The sequence below is a fragment of the Balearica regulorum genome, chromosome 1 (genome assembly GCF_011004875.1).
Source record: "Balearica regulorum gibbericeps isolate bBalReg1 chromosome 1, bBalReg1.pri, whole genome shotgun sequence".
In the NCBI taxonomy this organism is placed as follows: domain Eukaryota; kingdom Metazoa; phylum Chordata; class Aves; order Gruiformes; family Gruidae; genus Balearica; species Balearica regulorum.
Genome location: NC_046184.1, coordinates 12,414,059 through 12,422,458, shown reverse-complemented (window position 1 = coordinate 12,422,458; position 8,400 = coordinate 12,414,059).

The window sequence follows — 8,400 nt, the reverse complement described above, 5'->3', positions numbered from 1 at the left end:
CCGGAAAAGTATTTATGATCTAGCTCTGCAACAAAAGATGTGAACCCAGACCAGGTAGACAGAAAGACTATTGGAAGGTAACAATTGCAGTCAGAGTTTTCCTTTCCCACCATTAAAATATTTCTGTTGTTCAATAGTCAATAATATAATGTGGGCAGGAGCTACATACAGAACAGAGATACGGTAACAAAAAACAGATTATACTTTGGCTATATTTGATTCTAATTGACAGAACAACAATGACAGGCCCTTCTCCAGTATTTCATAACTTGTTGAGAAGCAGAACTAATGAGGTTTTCTGGAATCAATAGTAGCAGTCAACAGCACTGGCCCCTTTTGGGCATGTTTTTCACACTAACCATGGTAACAGTGTTAAGTGTTTCCATTAATGTAACTCTATGTCACTTGCCATACTATGCATTATTTAATGACCTTTCTCAGACATATAATTGCGTTTTAAAATCAGCAGGTGATTTGTAAGATTGTTTGATCGTATCCCTTGGAGTTGGCTCGTCATACCAGCCCAGCTTTTTGCTGTTTTTAAGAGCACAAGATGAAATGAACTGGCTAAATAGAGAGGTCGAGCATTCACACAACGCCCAGGCTAGAAACCTGGAGGGATTTCATAGTAATCTGATGCTCAGAGAGTGCAATAATATAAATGACCAGTTCAAAGCCATAGGAACAGCTGTAGAGTTTAGTAAAGGGTCCTATGATTGTCTGTTAGCTTCTCATTTTGAACAGATTGTTTCCTGATGGTTTTCCCTGATTGATTCAATGGCTTTATCATTATTTAGTGACAGTATTTGATTTCTACATCCTTTTCAAAGTTTCAGTATAAAATCAGAAGCATTGTGTCAGACTTGGTTGTCATCCTTCATTCCTTCTTTTCAGCCGTGACTGTTTATTTGTTGAATTTATTCCACCTACCCTCCAGCTATTAGGTATATATTGTCTCCATAGCAATCCCTCTCTTCTTCTCAGCACAGAAGCTAAAGGAGAGGCTTGGTAATTGTGATTTTAGATGCAAGGTGTCATTTGAATGCTTTCAGGAGTGCAAACAGCAGGGGACATGGCATTTCTGACACTTTTGGATAGCATCACTGTGTGCATTATTTTTTTCTATATTCATGTTTCATCAACCATTTGCAAATTTTCATTTGTCTTGACTTATTTTAACATTGGTTTTGCTCACATTTTATAATCATTAACAATATGAACTTAATAATACTGTGTTCTTCTCTTCAGGTTGCTTTCCTTGTGCAATTTTACATTTACACCACACATCTTAAGAGGCCTTTACAAATTATCCTTCCCAAAACATGGGGGAAATCACTTGGTTAAACTCCCAAGATAGCAGGTGAATAGGACTCTAGCTCCCACAAACCTTTGACATATCTTTTCTATCATTTTGGCTTTTTTTTACAACAAACCAGTATTGTTGTTATCAAGCAAGCTCACTTTCTCTCCAGAGCCAACAACAGTTAGTATACATCTTTTTCCTTGAATTCTTCATAACCAATCCCATACCTATGAGAAAAAATACATTTTTGTATGTGTTAAGAACATCACCCAAGGGATTGGATGTTCTGCTTCATCCAAGTTTCTGCTTCCGTGTTCAAACAGTCTTTGTGTACTAAAAAAAATGGCACCCTACACCTAGAGTTCATTACAAATAACTAAGCCGAGTAAGGCACACATTTACTATGAATTGCAATGTTGCTAGATAGCAGCTGAAACATAGTAATGATATCTATGTCACCACGAAGCCCTTTTTATTTTGTATGATTATTTATAGAGTGAATTATGTGTGGATGGTTCTTTAGAACACAGTGAGCTTTGGGCTGTACCTTGGATAAGGTACTGTCTGGCATGAGCCTTAACTAAACATTACGTAGAAACATGACAGTAGGGGCAGACAGGTTTATATAGAATAACAGGGTGGAGCAACTAAGCCAAAGAGGGTTGACAGGCAGAAAGCTGATAGAAAAGGTGGTTACATTTAATATGGGAAAAGCAAGCTATGCCCCCAAAAAGGTCAGTGAAGTATAACATTTTCCAAGTAGGAAGAACTACAGGGGGTATTTAAATGGAAGGTAACAACCCAAAGTGAAGTTCGGCCAGCATCGTAATACCTACTTTTGAAAAAAACAGCAAAGGGTATTGTGTTATTAAACGCCATACTTATTTCTCAAAGTCTATACAGGTTCATTCATGCAAACTAAAGGAAAAGGATTAAATATTTGTAAGCTTGCACTTTGGCTTTTCCTTGAGGTAAATAAAGCCTACTGTCAGATATTCTGTGCAGCAAGAGCATTATCTGAAGTTCACTGCAATTCTTTAAATATTCATTATAAATTAAGTGGGATCAAGATAAGGGTCTAAATAAGATCTTTATATCCTTTCTGTTGAAAAGTACTACAGTTTGGAGGAAACCTTGCTTTTCTCTCTGTATCTTTCAGTTTATTCTCATGCAACTTCTACATAATTTTATGAGATTTTGGTATACTATAGTTGGAAAGGTCTTTATTCATCAATGAGTACATTAAACAAAATAAAAGAAGGAATGATCAATCTGTGAGACTCTTGACTTCTTGTTGTTAACCAGTGCTTGAGTGGTTTATGATTTCTTTCTATGTTTTTAGCAATGACCTGATTCAATACTATTCTCCTACTATACACATTTCCTACTATTAAGGACATGTCATTCCACAATTCTACACTGATATGCAGAGATGATGCACTGTTTCAGTTAAGGACCAAGTACCAGGGTTCTGCAAAAAGACGTAGTGCTTATTTCTGTTGTTTCCCTAGCAGTCTATCCATGCAAGAGCCCACGAGGAGGAAATGAACTTGGAAGAGCAGAAAGAGGGTTTGGAAACAAGCCACCTTTAACAGGAAGATCAAATTATGGTTTACTTTCGTTGTTATTTAATAGTAAGGAAGACTCCATGGAAGAGTTAAAGCTTAAATCTTTGCATATTTACTGTGTTAAGAGATGGACGCATTTTGGAATCATTCCCCACCTAACTAGTCTTTGGAAAAAAAGCTCTGACAAAAAAACAGTCTCAAGAGATTAATCAGTATTAAACTCAGGACAATCATGTTGGTAACAGGCAGCAATTGACAACTTAAGTTACAAAAACATTTCTTATTAAACAACACTTGTTCAATGTTCAGTATTGTTTTGAATCAAATTTAATTTTCACTCTTCTCAGGTTCAGCCTTTTGTATACTTGTTCTGCAGACTGACAGTGCACATCTTGGCAAAAAGAAGTAGCAACCAAAACTAGCTAGTCTCAAAGCAGAAAAAACTGCATGACAAGTAAGAGAGGCCTTTTTTATGATTTAGCATAAAAAAATGCTTCTTGATAAAAACCACCACAATAATTCAGTTTATACGTATTAAAAGCAGGAACCTAAGGGCGGATATGGAAATCTTGTTTTTAACACAACTTATAATTTACTTCTTCACTACTATAAAGTATCTTTGTGGATATAAGGTTTAAGGAGAGAAAAAAAAAAAAAAAGACTAGAGTAAATAATAAAATATTGTCTTTAGTCACACAAAATCAAGATACTAATATTTGCAACACCAGTCTGTATAAACAAACCATTTTCTAGCCTCACTTACCAAAAAATGTCCTCACTCATGTGTTTTTACATGATTGCCCATTGCAGTATTTTAGAATATTTACTGGGGAACATTAGGGGCCAGCTATTCTGAAAGAAGAGATACCACTAAAAGATAATTAATTTGAAATTATATTACTATTCCTGTATGTCAGTAATTAACATTCTTGGTCTCATACTGGAAGTGAAAGAGAGAATGCATGGAAGACCATCAATTATCATTAATATCAACAAGTTTATCTTCAGGCTACAGTGAAAAAATAATAGTAGAGATAGCAAAGAAGCTTATGCTATAGCTCCCCTGCAGCAGATTTTGTTATAGTTACATATTTATTTATATTTATATACACATATATATATACACAAACACATCTATCTGCTTGTAAAGCCTTTGGCTTTTGTAGTATATATTATATACACTGAAACGCCACACTTCCATGTAGTTTAAGACCTTATTACCATTGGGAGAAGAGAAAATTCACACTGCTGCAATGTGCTGTTCACTGATGCAAGTGTATTTTTTCAGATATATTGTTGATATTTTTCTGTGAAATTACTGTTGGCATAAGAAAGAGCATTAACACAAAATACTAAGCAACATTTTTGCAGTGGAAAAAGCAGGAAAAAAAAGCAGAGGTGGCAGCATGCTAGCAGTGAGCTAAATTATTGGGATTTGTGAATTCTGAAATTCAGTTCTATAATAAAATTAATCTATAGCTGTTTTAGAAGCATAGTAAAATATTTCTAAATAAAAATACATGTATTTCATATAGATCAATAGCATATATGATCACTAATCTGTAGTTTCATAAACCGTTTACAATATATTGCAGATGTTTTTGCAAACAGGTGTGTCAAAGTTTGAAGACCTCCTGGATTTCTTATTCCAGCCTCTTCCACTCCTCCTATTAGTATTTACCTTTCAGACTACAAATAAATATTTCTAAATTTGAGTATTATTAATTAGAAAATTGATCAGCATGCTGAAAATGAAAGCTTTTTTTTGTCTGTCTTTTTGGGTTTTGTTTCAACTTTGCTAGATGTGATTCTCGTTTTGCACAATGCCGAACATTTCTGTGTTGGCTGAGCGTGACCCATCTGCATTATGTAACTGTCAAAAGCCTGTCTTGGCCTTGGATCATGCTGAAAGCCACTATTGTACAGAGGGTCACTTGCCATTTTTATGTAATTGTCCAGAGAATGTCCTAGTTCACATTTAAATGACTGTATGATACAAAATTTTTCCCAGCATTCAATCAGGCTTTTGTTTTGCTCTGAATAGATCCTATTAAACCCCAGAAATGTATGGAGAGACACCCCACTGCCTGCTTCAACCCACCAGAAGCTGTAACATGCTTGTGAATTAACAATGCATATACATATTTAAAGAGGAAGTTAAAATGAAAAAGTCTGGTGTGAAAAATAACATTTATATTTGGACAGACTAGGCTGGTGTGGCCAAGTCAGTAGTGTAACACGTATTCCCGAGAAAGCTGCCATGTTTGGATGATACCTTTGTTGTTCCCTGTCCCTGAAATCTGGGCTCTTTGCTCTCTTGTTATGGCAATAAATAGGGCATAGCAAGCCACGAACGTTCATTACTCTTTTGTAGTGTGGACACTAGCAGAGGGCGTCCGGGTCACACAGACACTTCCAAACCGTGCTGGGTTTGGAGGAGCTGGTTCCTTGAAGCGTGGTAATGCAAAGAGGTTTTCTTGCACGGCCCTGTACGTTCAGAAATTGCCGTGCTCCTGACCACTGCCCAGTGTGGGCATTCTCTGTGTAAAACCAACTCGCTATCAGTGCTAGTCACAGTGTTCTTTGTCTCTGTAATCTCCACGGTCAAGTCACATATGCGCATCACATGTTCACGCATGATGCCATAACTGGAAAGCGCTATCTGTTCTCTCCTCAGTTCTCATTATCGTATTTATCAATTACGTGTACTGTCCTCTTTAGATATCAGATGAGAGGCTGAAGAATCAGACTACTCTGCACAATAATATAACTACAAAAATGATTTTTTTAATGCCAGCACCAGCTTCTCTTTTCTGTCAATCACCAAGATCTGAAACTTTAGTAAGTAAGACTCAAAATTCAGCAGCCAGATCCAGTAAAAGGCTTGGTAAACCTGGTAGATAGACCTGTACTGCATACTTACGTGCCCATACTTGTCTTTTCTAATGTCTTTTAGGTGATTTTTAACCAGTAACATAAATCAGGCTTTGAACTAAAACTGTAAAGCCTAGCAGCTCTTAGGCTAGCAATGAGCTAAGGAGGAGTTCAAAGGAACACAAAAGTTGCCAGGTATCTCCTCCATGTCTCATAATAAATTAAAAGGTTCCTTTTATTCAGATCACACAGTTCTGTATCACAGCTATCTGTGGCAAGTCATGCAGCTTCAGTTTAACTAAGGGACAATCATGCTGGTTTGAGAATCGGCTTCACTTGCAGGATCGTTTGCAAGATCACATTGAGGCAATTTGTAATCTCTGAGACATTTGCGACAGCTCACTCCTAAACTATTTTATCATAGGTGTGCTGACATTAAGGAAGTATAAAACCGGATTACCTAGTTTGATTTTCCATCTATCACTGACCCTTAAATTACGTACTTGTCATTCGACGGAGAAAGTTTGAGCGGTCTCCCCAGCGCATCGCCTGGCACGAGGTGACAGCTCTGAACCCACCTTCCTCTCGGTACAACACAGATGTGCGATGCCTTCTGAAGAGGCTGTCCAAGCCGCTGCCAGACACAGTGCAGCCACCTCCTTCTGTTCCTGCTCACACTCCCCATCCTTTTGATTAGACAGTTCTCCCTGGGTATGTTTATGATGATTTATACATCGACTGTAGATTTTCACCTTCCTTTTTTTGGTGCGTCCACGCTAGCTCTGTAAGTAGTTATTTCAATACTGGTCTCATAAAAACTTCAAGAAGAGGTAAAATTGCCTCTTTATACACTTATTCTTTGTTTAGCTATATAAACATCTCCCCCGCCTCCCCCCAGGGTCCAGCATTACAATCATTCTAGGTCCCTCTGTATAACTACCTTAGCCTCCTCAAACTTAATGGCTTGTTGGCCTGTGTGTCATACGCAAGTTTTATCAGATATGGTATGATAATTAACCCAAAGTTATCACGCACGGTGTTGACCAGAACAGAAATTAGTCCTGTTTTCTGCAGAACCCTTCTACAAATCCCGTGCATTGGTGAAAATCTGGACATAATATTTCCATAAGTGTCACAAATGACAAAAATACATATCTACATAAAGATAAGAAATTTTATATAAATTTTAAAAATCTGCCAGCTCACTTCTCTTAAATATCTCTGAGGTCTGAACCATGGATAAAGCATATTGCTGCCTTTTCCATCTGAATGTCATGGAATATTTAGTCAAAAACCTTACAAGTTTTAATTAAAAAAAAATTTATTTTTGGAAAATAAAATTCAGTAAAATGTTGATTTGAATTGATTTTATTCCTACATTTTCATTCATAAGGAAGTGAATTTTATATCTGTTTTCTGTTATTTTGACTGAGGCTGACCAGCCTAGTGTAGCAGGGCATATCTCAGCGGCACTATTTCAATGTTAATATCATATATACATATATATTTTATAATATTTCTGTACGTATCATCTCTTTACTACTGTTTCATAGTTAATACAATAACATCAGATCTGTTTTTGTAGGAACAGAAACTTGTTGTAGAAACCTACTGTTTATACATTAATTGAACATACTTCAGAATGTCTCCTGAAATGAAAAAGCACAGTATAGCCCAAACTCACGCTAACTTTGCCTAGCAAAAACACGGGTTGTGGTAAGCCTTACTCTTACTTTGCTCCAGTATGCAAAGGAAGCGTAGAGCAGTGAGAGCGAAGGCTTATTTAAGACGAAGGGAACCTACCAGATGGGTCAGTTTAGAACTTATGAGAATGTTATAAGGTTTTGGGGTTTTTTTTGTTTGTGGTTTGGGTTTTTCTTTGTTTTTGTAAAAATGCAGTTTGTGGATTCCACACCTTTTTTCTCACCACCTATCGGGTTTCAGGCTAAGACATAAATCTGGGGGAAACTGCCCATTGCTGGTGGGTCTGCTCTGAAACCAGAGCCTCAGGCTCCAGCCCAGCCCTGCCATGGGAGACAGGGGACTGCTGTGAGCCTCAGGAAGTGGAAACTTGTGAACTGCAGCTATTCATTGACATAATAATTCTTATCCATCAGCAAAGGAGCTGATAAGCATTGTGGTTTCTCTGCTGACTAGTTTGGTGAGCAGGGAGTGAGCTCTGCAAGCCTCTGCATTGCCCGGTGACACTGGGAGCCCATGGGCCAAGAGTGCCTGTCCATAGTCTACCTGCCTCGCCACACCCGTGGGAAGTGCAGCTCTTTAGTCACACCATAAAGCGCATTATCATGCTGGCATTTAAACCATTGCCACATCTTCCTTTTTTTCAAGGCTTCCTGCCCTGCAGACACTGGCCCGTTCTGTGTGCCAGACCTACCTGCTTGTACCTCCACTGGTGATCAGCCCCTGGTCACTGTCTCCGTACGGTATTACTGCTGGGGCTCACCGCTTGTCTGGACTTCACGGCTTGGCTCTGACTCCTCTCACACGAGCTGTAATACTTGGCTTGCTTTAGAGTGCCCTAGATCTATTTCTGATCATAATTCTTGTTTGCAACTTGGTCCTATTAATTTAGGGCAGAGTTTGACTCCTGAATCCCTTGTCTCTAATTCCATTTTCAGCTTTTTTTAACCAGCG